Below are 14,925 nucleotides of genomic sequence, written 5' to 3'. Positions count from 1 at the left end.
TACCCACGTCCCAAGCAACGGAGGGAATAAGGGCCCCCCATTCACGGGTTTGCAGGTCCCGTACTTGAACCAAAGGGTAAGGCCCTTCGTTCTCATCGAGCCGGAAATGTGCCTGGGTTGCAGTCTGGGTTTTATAGGTGTTCCCTCGAATGGTATGATTTAAGGTAATTAGTGCCGTCGTCAACAGACGCTGTGCCCGAAATAAGGGAGGGTCAAGGGGAGGGGGAACCCCTGTTCCTGGGCTTATCTTTTCCCCCTCCCTAAGTCGGTCGAGTAACTCTTTTAATGTGCGGTGCGCGCGTTCTACAATGCTTTGGCCCGTACTGTTATAGGGAATGCCATGACTCAACTGAATATCCCAGCGCGCGCAAAAGTCCTTTGTCTTCTTGCTGACATATGCCGCTCCATTATCTGTTTTAATTTTTTGTGGGATGCCAAGTTGCGCCATACAGTCCTGCCAATGTAAAATAACTGAGAGAGCATTTTGTTTAGCATGCATAGTCGCTAAAATAACTCCACTGCAGGTATCAACTGTGACATGCAGATACTTACGTGGATTAAAGGGTTCATAAATCGTAACATCAGACTGCCATATTTGGTTGGGCTGCAACCCTCGAGGGTTTACCCCTGCCTCCCAGAGGGGACCTTTGGAACACACAGGACAAGCAGCAATCACAGAGCGAGCATCTTGCAACGTAATGCCAGCGAGCCTAGCTAAACCGCGAGCTCCACAGTGGAGGAGCTCATGCAGGCGGAAAGCTCGCCTTAGGTTAGAAGTTTCTTCAACCGCCAGTACGCTCTTTGCTAAGCTGTCCGCTATTTCATTCCCAGCAGAAAGAAAACTCGGTATGGAACTATGACTATTAACATGGATAGGACAGACAGGAGCGGTTCTCATTTGCAGTGCGGTGAGCAACATTCCGGCAATCTCTGACGTTGCCCCAAGTGCCCATCGGCACTTCTTCAGTAACTTATATACATAGCAAGAGTCTGTGATTAGATCCAAGGCCTCTTCGGGCCATTGAGTGAGAGCCATCCATACCGCCTTGGCCTCAAGATACTGCACGGATTGCCCTTGATCTTGATAACTAATGTGGGTCCACTGACCATCCTCCTGCCATGTAACGACAGCTTTCCCAGTAATCGATGACGCGTCGGTAAAAACCGTGCGGCCTCCGGTGGGTTGTTCAACTATGGCACTAGCTGGCAAAAAATGGAGTACCTGGATTATCTCCCCACAGGGGTGTGGTCTTAGACCTTCAATACGACCCGTAAATTCAGCTATCGCCGCTTGCAGGAGCCCCACTTGTGGAAGTACCAACTCCCACTGTGCCAAAGAACAGGGCAATGCGATGACCTCCGGGTCCTTCCCTGTTAAGTGTTGAGTTTGCCTCCGACAGCGGAGAATAAGCTGGGATAATAATGTTGGCCAAGAAATTAAAGCCGTCTTTGGTTTGCCTTGATACAACCAAGCAAAAGGCCAGCCTTTTTCACCATTATTTTGAATTAGTAAACCATGGCCAGCGGTATCGGTCATGTAAATCAGGGCAGTGACCGGTTGTTCAGGTGTAAATCGAGCGAGACCCCAATGCTGGGCTCGCTCCATAATTGTCCTAAGAATCTCCTGATGGTTTCTTGAAAGAGTCCTTGGAGCTAGGGGGGAATCTCCTCCTTTCAGGAGTTGATATAAGGTAGTCATTTCTGCCTCAGATATTGGAATAAAGTTTCTAAGCCACAATAGTTGTCCAATTAATTTTTGTGCCTCATGGAGTGTTGTCACTGTAGTCCGAATTTCAAATGATTGTGCTGTCACGCTTCGTGGCCTCAGTTGAGTACCTAAATACTTTACTGCACGCCCTACCTGTGTTTTCCGAGGCTCAATGTGTAACCCATGTCGCTCCAAACTGACTATCAGCTGCACGCGTGCCTTTTCCAGTAACTCCTCTTGGTTGGACGCCAGTAACACGTCATCCATGTAATGGAAAATGATGACCGTAGGGAAATTTTCTCGAATAGGGCGTATCGCAGCAGCTACAGCAATTTGACACAAGACTGGTGAGTTTTTCATGCCCTGGGGTAACACCTTCCATTGATATCTGGCGCACGGGTGTTGATTGTTAGGCTCAGGAACAGTAAAGGCAAAGCGTACTCTATCTTCTTCATGCAAGGGAACACTAAAAAAGCAATCTCTAATATCTATAACCACTATTTGATAGTCAGGTGGAATCATGGCCGGAGAAGGGAGGCCCGCTTGTAGCGGACCCATGTCTTGTATACATGCATTAACTGCGCGTAGATCATGTAGCAGTCGCCACGCTCCCGATTTTTTCTTTATCACGAAAATGGGGGTGTTCCAGGGACTTGTAGAGGGTTCGATGTGTCCTGCGTCAAGTTCTCGTTGTACCAATTGTCGAACAGCCGCCCTCTTTTCCTCTGTCAATGGCCACTGCTCTACCCACACTGGTTTATCTGTCAACCAGGTGAGTTTTAATGGGCGGACACAGGCAGTGGCCATTATGATAAATTTGTACGCAGCACTATATTCATCTTCTGCAAGCAACATCGTCCCAAGATGACAATGGGTAACTCAGCAATGACAGGGTTACACCATGCTACCCTAGCTTGTCCGGATTCCGGATCCTTCAACATAATTTGCATTGGGTTCCTGCTTTGATGCGAGGTCTGCATGCCTCCCACGCCTTGCAGCGAACCTCTCGGTTTGAGTGGCCAATCATCTGGCCATAGATGTGATGGGATTACTGTAACATCCGCTCCTGTATCTAAAAGGGCTCTTAACACGAGGCGTGGTGTTCCCCCCAACGCTGGGAGCCATGGGGTAACTATAATATCTACTTCTGGTCATGTGGTCATGTTTAGGGTGAGTGCCACATACGGCGAGGCTCTATCCCCAGCCTCCTCTATTGCGCGCTCCCATCTCCCCAAGGCAGCTGAGTTGGATATTGCATCATTGGGACCGCAGGCGACTGTGCTGGTCCCGGGGAAGGAGAGACTCCCTGTGCCATACATTGCGCTGCTGTCGTCGGGCCTGCTGAGCTGATCACTGGGGCAGGTGGGGATGGCACGGCCCTCAGCCATCCCCTCTTCTCGTTTCCCCAGCCCGGTCTCCTTTGCTGACTCCCCGATTTGCACTGTCGAGCTCTGTGGCCTAGTCGCCCACAGCGCCAGCATCGTAGGTCTCTCTTTCCTTCCCCTGTTCCGGGGGTGTTTATTTTTGAAGGGCATTGTCGCGCCATGTGTCCTTGCCCCCCACACCTATGGCACATAAGTCGTGCGCCGCGGCAGGCCGCATGGACTGCGGCCACTACCGGTTGCATACTTTGCGCCTGTTCCTGTTCCAGCACATAACGAATCATCTGTGAAAGCGTGGTCCCTATGGGTAACTGTCTTAGCAACACTGCAGTTTGTGGGTTTGCTTGCGTACGTGCACAGTCAAGCAATATTGCCTCCTTAGCCTGCTCAGGAAGTCGAGCAACCTGGAGCGCCGCTTGCAGCCGGTCTAAAAACTTTGTGAAGGGCTCACTTAACGATTGCCGTATTTGGACCCATGGAGGCTCCCTTTTATCAAGGGCTGCGATGATGCGTATTGCTTCCTGGGCAGCTTTCGAAGATGCAGCAAAATCGCGCCCCCGCATTCGCTGAGCCTGTGCCTGAGGAGTTGCGAACTGCCCTTCACCCATCAGCTGCTCTAAAGTCACTCCTGCCATGGGATGGTTGGCCTGTTGCGCCTCAATAACAACTTGGGTGCACCGATTCCTCCACTCCTCCCTAAACAATACCATCATCGAGGGGGTCAATACGGCCCGCATCAACTGAATGATATCAAAAGGTGCAAGCGGCGTTGCAAAAACACAGTCTAATAGGACTTGGGTCTCTGGGGAATTTAATCCATGACTTTTCACCGTTGTGACCAATTCTTTCACCAACTTTGCATCTAACGGTTGCCACTCATATCCTCCACCTGGGGCTGCTCGGATAGGAAATGCTTGAATCGGAGGGGCCTGGAATCGCACTCCTTCCAAGACACAATTTTTTGCAATCATCTGCCAATCTGTCCCGTTTGCCCTCTCTTTCGGCATTCCCCCTGGCATAAGACTTTCCGCATTTGCCACCACCCCTCTCAATCGGCTGATCAATGCCTCGAGTTCCCTTGAAACCTCGTTAGTCCGTCTCGGAAGCGGGGGCGGATGAGCAACAATCGAGGATCCCTCGTCACCCCCTTCGCCCTCACTGCTATCAGAGCTCATGGGGTAATCGTGTACAGGCTCCCTCCACTGTGAGGGAATACCAGTTTGATTTCCCATTGCCCTAGGGATAGGGGTTCCCTCTGGTGGCTCAGGTATCACTGACAGTGCCGGGGGAGCCCTACCACCCCCCCTCGATGTCCTGCGCTCCGCTCTCTGTGTGTCCAGCACTCGTCGATCACTGGGATACAATGGGGCGTCCTCAGGTGTTTTGCCTTCTTTTTCTCCTTCCCGCCATCTTCCTTCACGTAGTTCACGATACTGCTGGGATCCCACATCAGCCCCCGGGACCCAATCCAGCAACCTATCAGTCAGCTCCCTTTCCACACATTGTTGCAACTCGCCCCAGGGGTATTGAGGAAGTGGTAGATCCACCGGTGCAGGAGGTGCCGAAGGTTCCGTGGGCGGCCGCTCTAAACTCCCCACTTGTATCGGGAACACCTTTCCCGACTCCTTTGTTCCCGCTGCGCCATAGTCTCCCTGCACCTCCCCTTCCTCCGTTGGCTCAGCCCCCAGTAACAACGGTTCCGTCTGTGTCCCACAGGCCACTCCTTCCCAGCCAGCCTGTGTCCCCTCCGAAACTAAACTTGTTGGCTTTTCGTTCCCAGGAGATTCCTGCCCCATCAGCACACCACGTGCAGCAGGTCGGCGCCGCCTTGCCGCAAACCCCCGCTTGAGCACCGTTGTCGTTACCGACTTTAGTACCTTTATGAGTTCCGCGAGCTCCATCGCTGTTGCCTGATCACGTCGGGGTCACCACTGTGTAGCAAACACTACACATCAAGGTTATCCCCCTAGATCTCCAGCCGACCCGGGCTTTATACCCCCAGCAGTAGGTGTGTCATGTTATAAGGGGTGGAGACAAGGGAGGGTCGACCCTTAACTCTTTCCGTACAGCACGTGATCTTCCGGTCGCCAGCCCTTATCTTTACTACAAAGAGGGACAGGCAAGGAAGGAGGGGGGGGTTGCTCTCTATGTAAAAGAATGGCTCGATTGCACAGAGCTGTCTTTGAAAAACAGCAATGAACAGGTTGAGAGATTATGGGTGAAAATTAGGGGCCAAGCCAACAAAGGAAACCTCATGATTGGTGTTTACTACAGGCCGTCTGATCAAGGGGAGCCTGTTGACGAAGCCTTCTTACTTCAACTACAGGAAGCATCACACTTGCAGGCTCTGATCCTGCTGGGGGACTTCAGTCTCCCTGACATCTGCTGGAAAAGCAGCACAGCAAGCTGTAAGCAGTTCAGGAGACTCCTGAATAATTATTTCTTAATCCAGGTGATAGACAGCCTGACCAGAGGAGAAGCACTACTAGACCTGTTGCTCACCAACGCAGAGGAACTTATTGGAGAGGTCAAGATTGGTGGCAGCCTGGGCTGCAGTGATCGTGCCCTGGTGGGATTCACAGTCTTGAGGGATATGGACCAGGTGAAGAGTAGAGTCAGGACCCTGAATTTTAGGAGAGCAAACTTTCACTTCTTTAAGGAATTAATGGATGGGACCCGCTGGGAAACTGCCCTCAGGGATAAGGGAGCAGAACATAGCTGGCAGCTCTTTAAGGGCATTATTCTTAGAGCACAAGAGCTCTCAATTCCCATGTGTAAGAAATCAGGCAAGGCAGGCAGGAGACCAGCATGGCTGAGTAAGGACCTCCTGGTCAAACTAAAGTGTAAGAAGGAAATGCACAGGCAATGGAAGCAGGGACATGTATCCTGGGAAGAATATAGAGATGCTGCCCAGATGTGTAGGGATGGGATCAGGAAAGCTAAGGCACAGTTGGATCTGAATTTGGCAAGGGATGCAAAGAATAATAAGACGGGCTCCTACACGTACATTGGCCAGAAAAGGAAGATTAAACAAAATGTACACACGCACACTTGCCAAGCCACTCTCCATCATATCTGAACAGTCATGGTAATCTGGCAAAGTTCCCAGTGACTGGAAAAAGGGAAACATCACGTACATTTTTTAGAAAAGGGTAATAAAGGGGAACTTTAGTTCCCTGGGAACTACCAAGCAGTCAGCCTCACCTCAGACCATGGAATAGATCCTCCTGAAAGTTATGTCAAAACATATGGAAGACAGGGAAGTGATTAGAGACAGCCAACAAGGCTTCACCAAGGGCAAATTGTGCCTGACTCATCTAGTGGCCTTCTATGATGGAGTGACTGCATCGGTGGACAAGGGAAGAGCTATGGATGTCATCTACCTGGACTTCTCAGGGTCTGTGGACTTATGTATGTCCTGTCAGGGCCCATGGACTTATGTATGTCCAGTTTGCTTAAATATTCCGTGACCTGATCCTCTTCCACCAACGGTACATCTTCCTTGCTCCAAGATATGATATTTCATACCATATGACATCATGCTGAGCAATAAAAGCTGGGGAAAAGAAGGAGGAAGCAGGAGGCATTCAGGGTTATGGCATTTCATAGAATCATAGAACAGCCTAGGTTGGAAGGGATCTCGAAAGATCATCTCATCAAAACTGTCATGGGAAAGGGAGCCTAGATGAGATTATCTAGCACCTCGTCCAATCACATCTTGAAAACCTCCAGAGATGGGGACTCTACCACATCCCTGGGGAGGTTGCTCCAGTGAATGATTCGTCTCACTGTAAAAAATTTCTTTCTTATGTCAAGATGAACCCTCTCCCGGTGCAACTGGTACCTGTTGCCCCTTGTCTTCTCCATGTGGCTCCTTGTGAAGAGAGAGCCTCCGTCCTCTTTGTAGCCACCCTTTAAGCACTGGAATACTGTGATGAGGTCCCCCTGAGTCTTCTCTTCTCCAGGGAGAAAAAAACTAGCTCCTTCAGCCTTTCCTCATAGGGCAGGTTCTCCAGCCCTTTGATTATCTTCGCGGCCCTCCTTTGGACCCTCTCCAGTCTGTCTGCATCTTACTTGAACTGTGGGGACCAGAACTGGACATAGTACTCCAAGTGCGGCCTGACAAGGGCCGAGCAGAGCAGGATGATCATGTCTCTATTTCTGCTAGTAAAGCCCCTGCAGATGCAGCCCGGGATGCGATTTGCCTTTGTTGCTGCAGCGGCGCACTGCTGACTCATGTTCAGCTTGTCGTCCACCGGGACCCCCAGGTCCCTTTCAGCAAGGCTGCTCCCCAGCCACACAGATCCTAGCCTGTACTGGGCTCTTTGTTTTTTTCTGACCCAGGTGCAGGACTTTGCACTTGTCTTTGTTAAACTTCATACTGTTCTTGCTAGCCCACTCTTCCAGCCTGTCCAGGTCTCTCTCTAAGATGGCTCTCCCTTCTGATGTGTCCACCACACCACCCAGTTTAGTGTCATCAGCAAACTTGGTGAGGGTGCTTTCAATCCCATCATCCAGATCGTTCATGAAGACGTTGAACAGCATGGGGCCCAGTATTGCTCTCTGGGGGACCCCACTTGTGACAGGCTGCCAGCCTGAGTAAAAACCATTGATCACCACCCTCTGAGTGTGGCCTGTTAGCCAATTCCTACCCACCTTGCAGACCACCCATCCAGTCTGTATCTTGCCAGTTTGTCCAGGAGAAGGCTGTGGGAAACAGTGTCGAATGCTTTCCTGAAGTCCAGGTAAACAACATCCACTGCTCTCCCCATGTCAACAGAAAACGTTATTTTGTTGTAGAAGGTGATCAGGTTAGTCTGGCATGATTTGCCTTTGGTAAATCCGGGCTGGCTTTTCCCAGTCACCTGCTTCATTTGGCTTGTGATAGTTTCTAGGAGGACTTGTTCTATTACTTTCTCAGGGACCGAAGTAAGACTAATGGGCCTGTAGTTTCCCTGGGCCTTCTTTTGGGCCCTTCTTGTAGATGGGTATGACATTTGCCCTCTTCCAGTCATCAGGGATATCCCCTGATCTCCATGACTTTTCAAAGATTATAGACAGTGGCCTTGGGCAACAATGTCAGCCACTTCTCTTTTAACACCCTGGAATGGATTCCATCTGGGCCCATAGATTTATGTGGGTTGAGCCCTTGCAAGAGGCCACAGACCAGCCCTTCCTCCACTACTGGTGGGTCAACACACGTGTTGCTGTAGCTACTTGATCCTGTGATCTGGGGTCCAGCTACGCCGGTAAAGACAGAGGCAAAGAAGGTATTGACAACCTGATTTGCAATGAGCCCTAAGGCATAATGTTACCCTAAAAACAATCTGGTGTGGGATTTGGGTGTTTAGTGGAAGCATATGTGTGTGCACACATACACACCTGACTGAGAAAGCAAGGACTGCCTAATGTGCACAGAAAACAGCCATAAGAAAGCAGAATCATAGGAAATAGAACTAGAAGAAGCTTTCCTCTACCCAAAGACAAGACTAAGTGTACTTAACTGTTCCTGACAGGTATTTGAGTAGAAAAACATCGGTAATGATAAAGATTCTCACAGTCTCTATAGGCAGTATCTTCTAATAATTAATATTACTATATTGCTTTTTTAAAGATTTTTTTTCCTACTCCCTTGCTGCTACCTATATATAGGTATGACTTACCATCTCCACCGAGGAAGTGAAGAGAATATACTCTTGTTTTTGCTGCTTTTTTGCATATAGTGTTTTTTATTTACTCCTGATCTTTTCTTTTTCTCATCTGGGTGCTCTCCATCACCTTCATATCTTTTTTTTGAGGTACAGTATCCCAAACAGGATATAGTACCCTAGCTGAAGCCTCAGCTAGACAAGATCTGTTCATTTGTAATTAATTCTAGTGTTCTGTAGAGTGAAAGGAAAGTGGAGACACTATTTTTGTTCTTAATTTTTCTCCAACCCCAACTATTTTATTATTTCTTGGCCCCAAGTTTGCCAGTATACAGTGACTACTCACCTGATCCAGCTCTTGCTTTGTCTGTTTCTTGAGTGCACTAAGTGGCTGCCTTTATTCTGTTCCTTTCTTTTTAATGACTAGCAGTTCCAATTCCACTAATTCCCCAGTGTAGCTTCTGTACCTTCTCTATTTAGTGACACCTACTTGTTTGTAGTTTTCCTGTCATTTTCTGCCTTCTAGCATCAGGGAGATAGTCAGCCCTTGTCTATCTATGATAGCCCTTTGAGGACAACTGACTGATGCAGTCTGGAATCAGAGTGTGATCATCCCTGTTTTAAATGGTAGAAATTTTTCCTTGTGCATATTCTTAAATAACAGATTAGCCTATAAACATGTCAAGAATATATCAAGTGAGCAGATAAATGGTTAGCAGACTGTTGCTTGTAGAATTGGCAAAATACAAAACTCCACAGATGTGTTAAATTTTTGACAGTTATACTGTAACGTCTAAAATCATAGATGAGCCTAAAATGCTTAAAAATGTAGGTAGTGAACTTTAAGAAAGGATAATTTTGATAAATTTGAAACATCAGCAGCTTAGGTGGAACATGACAATGTCATGTCCTCTATAAACAAGAAATGTCTTGAGCAAAAGTAGTGTTAACTACATAGCTTAAGTGACATTAATTGCTACAGTGGGAGGAAAAAGGATATGAAAGTATGCATTGACCTTTTGGGAAAGCTTGCAAGATCTGTACAAAAAAGAAGTCCTGAGAAGTTTAGATTTGATTTAGAAGAGTATTGTGTTCCACCCAAAGTTGCTGCAGTAATATTTTGTATAAGGCTGTGGTATCAACAATTATAATTTAACTAATTCACTTGATTTTATGTAATTGAATGAACAGAATTGGGAAAGTGGAAAAATCAGTAAATAAACATTTTTTTAATCATTGAGAGGTAATTAACTGAAGTACTTGACATTTAGTCGATTAATTTTTCAAAAATAAATTGGTAGAGCCATTTTTTTTTTTTAAATTGGCAGAACCAGATAATCTATATGCAGCAGTTGGAAGAACTGAGAGTATTTGTCATTCACATTAACTTCATCGAATCATAGAATCATAGAATGGTTTGGGTTGGAAGGGACCTTTAAAGGTCATCTAGTCCATCCCCCCTGCAATGACCATGGACATCTTCCACTAGATCAGGTTGCTCAGAGCCCCGTCCAACCTGACCTTGAATGTTTCCAGGGATGGGGCATCTACCACCTCTCTGGGCAACCTGTTCCAGTGTCTCACCACCCTCATGGTAAAAAAATTTCTTCCTTATATCTAGTCTGAATCTACCCTCCTTTAGTTTAAAACCATTACCCCTTGTCCTATCGCAACAGGCCCTACTAAAAAGTCTGTCCCCACCTTTCTTATAGGCCCCCTTTAAGTATTGCAAGGCCAAGAAGACACTGCTTCTGGGAATTGCACCGTACAGGTTTCTCAGCAAGGCTTAACGTTGCAAGATCATGGAGATAAATGGGTTGTGGTTCTCCAGAACCAGTTTCACTCGTGGAGCCGTGGTGACAGTCCTGAAATTACTGAGGACATTGCTGTCACAGAAAGGAAGACTGAGGATGTATGACAAGAGGAAGGCAATTAAGATGCTCCCGAGCTATCCGAAAGTGTGATGCGCCATGCATCTGTGCCAGAAGTCCTCGCATTTGTCAAAGCTTAAAGAGAATCAGACATAACTGACCTGGAGGAGAAAACCATCAGTGAGAAGCAATTGACAGTTGTACAAATGAAGCAGGTCAGATTCAGTTCTCTGTTCACAAAGGAAACCATTAGAAATCACTGAACCCAAGTGTTTTGGTGATGATAGACGGAACTAATGAGTCTGGAAGTTTTACGAGCGACTGCCTGGGCTGCTGGAGCAGGGTGATTATTGGGGAGGGTATGATATTTGTCATGATAACCATACCATATATTTGAATATTTCTAAAGGAAAGAAAAAAGCTATTTACAAACTGCACCAAATTTTCAGTCTGGTTTTGCTCAAGACTTGTAACAATACTTGAAAGACTGAGAGCTCAGAGATAAATGTAAGCTTAATTGTCAGCATTTTAAAAGGCTAAATAAAAACAGGCTAAATAAAAGGATAACTAATCTGTACCTTTGTTGGTTTAACAACTATGTGAGGTAAAATTGTGGAATTCTTGATTACAGTCAGTTTTTAAAAAGTCATCTAAAGGACAGTGGCTGTAATTAATGGTGTTTTATGAAAATAGAACACATCAGACTTGATGTTGGGTATTTTTATAAGATAGAACCTTTGATTATAAAGATAAGTATTGAAAAAATGATTACATCAGTTTTATGAAAGGGTTAGTACTTCACAACATCCTGATATTAAAAAAAAAGTGCTATGCAAAATTCAGTTATCCTATTTCCAAGTTAACTACCAAGTTCAAACCCTCTAAACTGTCAGGCATTATTTATATAATGGTTTAGAGACTAGCATTAATGTTCAGGAAAAAGAATACTCAAGGATTTTTGACCCAGGACAGCATGTACAAGAGTGAGCAGATCTCTGCCATTTAATGAGAAGGACAGTTAGTTAGGAATTCTGGTTTTCAGTCTCTGACAGCCTATTTCTGTATTTTATCTAATTACTGACTCATGTGAAACACACAAGTGCCACTGTTGGGCAGGGATTGGAATCCAGGTCTCTCTTTACCCAAGAATGGCTCATGCTTTTATGCTCTGTGGCCCAGCACATGAGTTTCAGTCCTCCAAATCTGAGGCATGAAACGCAGCTACAAGGAACAGCATGATCCATAATACAGGCACATGCTGATTTTACAATACTGTTACACAGGCCACTCGAGGTTTCCTCTGCCCCGCTTGTAAATCCCAGGTCACTCTAGCCAGCTTAATGATGCTACTGCTATTGCACCCAATTTTCTTTCAGTTTCTCAAATGTGTTAAACAGAAATGGTGACAGTACCAAAGCCACTGTGGTATCCCAGATCATTTCCATGATTAGGATTGCTTCTTCTCCCTACTTGCAGTGATCACTCAAGAGGAGGGCTTTGTCAAACAGATCCTTTTATCCCCTATTTATTTCTGCATGTTGCGCAACCAAAGTTTTTGGCACTGATAGTATCCACGAGAGTTGCTCAGTATCAGAAGGTTACCAGAGCCATTGGAACGTTATCCAAAATCTGAGTATCAACTGGTAAATGATCTTATCTGAGGAACTGACTTGCAATGTTTATTTTATTTAATTCTAATTTGTAACTTGAACTAGTCTTAAAAGAACATGAAAAATGTAGAGGAGCCAAGTGAAACTGAAGTTGCCCCTGTTAGGAGTGAAATGATAACTGATACATAGTCATGTCACCTATGGGGATATTGAGCAAATGCCATCTTTACTTTTAATTCCTGAAGAATTACTGCTAAGGTACTGCTAAGGAAAGGGTGTCTGTGTTAATTATCCCCACAACATAATCTTGAATGTACTGATCTCACAGTAAAATGGAGGAAAAAATCTCACCCAGCAATTCTGCAAACTCCTCCTGGACTCTAAAGCAGCTTCTGTTCATCCATTACTGTTGTTTGTGTGGTCATTATGCAGATCAAATTCTGCTTTTAGTTGCACAAGCTTTTGTCTTATGCTGTTCTCGACTATCCTGAATTCTTCATTATTCTTCAGGGATGTTGTACAGCAGTTACTCAAGGCATTATCATCTTCATACTTTGCATTAGCATCTTCATATTTTGAGATGAGGCAGAAAAGGGGAAAAAACACCTTTAACTCTGGGGTTTGCATGATGATTATGGCTCTATTACCAGCTTGTATAAAACACCATCTGCAGAAAATCATGTTTTCAGCCTTATTTTGTATTACATCAAGAGAACAAAAACATTTGATAAGACCGCATGTTAAATGTGTTTGTTCTTGTTTTCTGATACCACACTTCAGCTTTGCTAGCATCATACTTAATATGCTCCCAAGACTATACTACATATGAGAAGATTTTGTGTAATTTTCTTGCTGCTTTGCACGTGTTTCAATAGCCATAACCACAGGAGATATCAGGTACATTTCACCATATTTTAGTTATTTAAAAACTTTGACTCCATGCTTATCTAGAGAGAAAAAACCTCATTTAGAGGCTCCTAAAATAGATGGCTAAGAAAGGTTGAATGTATCACAATGCTGACTAGAGACTGAAATAAGCAAGTTAGAAGCTTAACATTAAACCAGTCAGACTACATGTGTGTTATTAAATAAGTAGTGCCAGGAACTTTTTTGGAGCACCATAGCTCAGTCATCTGTACTGTTAAATGGTAGAACAGTTGTTGGCACAGATTTTGGCCTGTGCATGACTCATGAGTCAGCAAGGTACCTTTTCTGGTTGACATTTTGGATGTGACCAGCCTGTTCTGGTGGTTAAGAGATGAATAATATGGATGCAAACTGTTCACTACCATTTGGCCTCTGTGCCAGAGAACAGTCCTTGGGATGTTTGTTAGTAGACATGCAGTCTCAGTTTCAGGTGAGATTTGATCCCTTGTAGCCACATTGAGAAGAATTAAACTTTTGCAGGGGAGGAAATCCACCCTCTTTTAACTTTAGAAGCAATCTCACAACTTTTTAAAATGTTTTTTCAGCTTTCCTTCCGTGTAATTGTCACACGCATATTCACTCTAAATGCCTAGCAACAGCAAGATAATGCAATGTTTTTTTGTTAAGTATGCAGTTTACAGATGATGAGGAAGTACTATTTATACATCTCAACTCACCTATGCCTTTTCTTATTAGAAGTAGATGATGAACATTAATTAGATTTAGGGAAAAGTGCGGTAGTCTCAGTGTCCTTGTTCTGCATCTTGTCATGGAATAATTCCACATGAATTTTTTTTATATATATATATCTCAGACTGAGTGAAACTATTGTTAAAATATCACTCCTGATATTTGAATAGTAGGGGGACATGGAGGGATTTAGCATTAAAAAATAAAAATAAAAGGCTAGAGCTAGATGTTCCAGTTGCAAAAAAAAAAAAAAAAAGTGGACTTAAAGTAGATAATGTCTTTCCCTCAGATCCAGCTTGGTAACAGAGCTAATAATACTGGCAACTCTTGGGAATTAAAATGCATTAAGAGCTCTCTGGCTCTGAAACAGGAAACCTCAGAGAAGAGAAGGGTTCCAAATAGAAAACTACATAGCAAATATTGTTAGCACTGGAGAGTCTAGGCAGGACTTTATTTAGCTTTCTCATATAAATATTGCAAATTGAAAGAAAAGGAAACATATTTTTTTTTTTTTCCCACAGTGTATAAATGTCAGTATTTTATATTTTATTTATAATATATGCACCTTCCACATAGCATACTAACATTCCACCAAAATTAGATACAACTAATTTCTTTCACTAGTCCTTTCTAGGCTGTGCGGTTGAATGTCTCACAGCTCTTCAGTGCAGTTTATTTGCTTCATTCAGCAGTACACATGCTGTTTAGCAGTTGTTACCTGTTCAATGTATGGCATGACTTATGGGGTATACTCATATACTTGATTCTTGTATTTTGTAGTCTGATTATGTTTCACTACATGATCTATGATACTATTTGTTCTCAGATCTTTTTGTGAATCATTGTGCAAGCAGCAGATTATGACACAAAATCTGTCACGTACTGAGGGATGTATCTGATTTATCAGGTTATATGATTGAGGGGAGGCTGCAGTTCTGTTCCACAGTCCCAGAATGAGTCAGCCCATTTGTATGTAGTGCTCCATGGGATTCACTGGTTATTTAGCTTGGTCTTCTAGATCAAAGTTTAGGAACTGCTACTTTAAATGGTGACATTGCTATATATTCCCAAATAGCAGAGTTACATTTG

The sequence above is a fragment of the Nipponia nippon genome, unplaced genomic scaffold, assembly GCF_047370975.1.
Source record: "Nipponia nippon isolate SJK-2023a ecotype South Korea unplaced genomic scaffold, ASM4737097v1 scaffold_27, whole genome shotgun sequence".
NCBI lineage: Eukaryota > Metazoa > Chordata > Aves > Pelecaniformes > Threskiornithidae > Nipponia > Nipponia nippon.
Note: the sequence above shows the minus strand (reverse complement) of the source record.